This window comes from Brassica oleracea, unplaced genomic scaffold (genome assembly GCF_000695525.1).
Source record: "Brassica oleracea var. oleracea cultivar TO1000 unplaced genomic scaffold, BOL UnpScaffold00613, whole genome shotgun sequence".
NCBI classification, from domain to species: Eukaryota; Viridiplantae; Streptophyta; class Magnoliopsida; order Brassicales; family Brassicaceae; genus Brassica; species Brassica oleracea.
The window spans coordinates 167845-169725 of record NW_013617425.1 but is presented as its reverse complement, the minus strand read 5'-3'; the positions used below and the strand labels follow the sequence as shown (position 1 = coordinate 169725).

Sequence of the window (1881 nt, the reverse complement as noted above, 5' to 3'; positions counted from 1 at the left end):
AGTTTTGGAAGTTGTGAAGGTCCTCTAAGGTAACTCTAGGGCTCGGGGTCCAGGCCAAGCGGAGGTCAACAGAAGGTCAACTCGCTTCAGAAGGCTGGAGGTAACCTAAGATTCCTAAATGCAGGGGTCTCATGCATTCCAAGTAGCTGAAAAGTGGCAACTTGGATGTTTGAAAGACCCGTCGGGTTCGCTCGGAGACTAACTCACTCGTCTCGTTCATGTATTTACTCGCAGCATTCGCAGCAAACTCGCAGGCAGGAGAGACCTTGAGTCCAGGCTCAGGAATCGACTGGTTCCGAGCGGACTCGGGCAGCTGCTGCTTGGATTATCGTAGAATAAGAGGAGCCGTCTTAGGAAAGGAAATGACTCAACTTCAAAAAAAAAGACAGATGCCGCCTACCTACTCGTGCTCGTAGCTCGATCGGAGGTCAAGAGCCGTGGTCCGGCGGAAAAACGGAAGTCGTCCGTATCAAGTAATACGTGAATTGCTCAGTAGTGCTTCGCCACTACCGTAGCTGGCGGAAATAGCTTAATGGTAGAGCATAGCCTTGCCAAGGCTAAGGTTGAGGGTTCAAGTCCCTCCTTCCGCTCCTGGTGTTCGAACTAGTCATTAATGGTCGGCTTCATTGGTATCCTTTCGGTATGCCTTGCGAACATTTTCATTTTTAGCGCCTTCTCTTCTTTAGAGAAGCCAAACTCGAACGGATAGAGCAGATGGTCCAACTACATAACTTTTTCTTTTTTATTCTTTTTATGGTCGTGCCTTGTGGCACGGCAGCACCCGTACTATTGAAATGGTTCGTCAGTAGAGATGTTCCCACGGGTGCCCCTTTTTCCAATGGTACTATAATTCCTATTCCTATCTCTTCATTCCCTCTTTTGGTCTATCTACATTCCAGGAAAATCATACGCTCCATGGACGGAGCAAAAAGTGGAGTCTTGGTCAGAGCAAGTCGCCCTATTCTATTACCAGACATAATTGGGAGAAGCTCATCCGAAACTAGAGCTAGAAAGGCCTTCTTTTTTTTCGTTCCCGTTCTTCATTTCCGTCTTCTCGAATCCAAGGGGGACTTCTCATATTTAGAATCTTTCTGCGGTGTGCTCTGTTTACTATTCTTTCGTACTTTCCTCTTTTTAGCACGCGATAGGTCAGCGAAGCGTGAGCGGGCGCGGAGAAGGAAAGGCCAAACACTTCGGCCGAACGGGAATGAGCAACGACGAAATGACAAGATGAGGTGCTCCGGGCACCCCCATTTAGATTTAGAAAGAAGGGTCGAAGGTTTTGGGCCTCTAGCTTTCCCCGTCCCCCCTGAGTTGGGTGGTGCTTGTGTGGGGGGCGTGCCACCAGAAATCGGGCTTGAAGCTCTCGCCTTACCAAGGAGCCGACAGCTGATGGCTATGGCTGTTGGTCACGACTACTACCAAAAGGTTCCAATGAAGATGAATATTTCACATGGAGGAGTGTGCATCTGTATGTTGGGTGTTCTTCTGTCGTGCGACCCGGCGGCTTATGTGCGACCTGTGGCCCACGCCTCCTATTTGTTCAGGGCGGGCGGCGTGAACTCTGATTCGATCCGGGTATTCAATCCCGCCGCTGAGATGCTCAGTTGACTCCTTAACCTTGATAGGAAGATGGCTTATTCAAAAATTCGTGCATAAGGGTAAGGAACTTTGGATGAACTAATGCGAATGGGTGTAAGCTTCGCTGCTCGGAAACACCCAGTGCTGACCACACTGAGAGACACGAAAGTGCGGGTAACGCTAGTTGGCGAGGTGGCGTTAAGCATCCCTAGCGGTATGAAAAGAGAGGTCGTGATGATATCATCTACGTCTGTACCGCTCCTCGTGGAGTAGATCCCACATCCAACCAAGTCTTTGACC

At 49.6% G+C, this 1881-nt stretch overlaps 1 non-coding gene and 1 pseudogene across 1 annotated transcript; both read left to right on the top strand.

Moving 5' to 3' along the window:
- The window catches only part of LOC106319750, a 25338-nt pseudogene extending 23496 nt beyond the window's left edge, over positions 1-1842 (top strand).
- TRNAG-GCC lies at positions 519-590 on the top strand. The gene has a single exon. It is a non-coding gene; the product is annotated as a tRNA-Gly (tRNA).
- Positions 1843-1881: the final 39 nt, after the last annotated feature.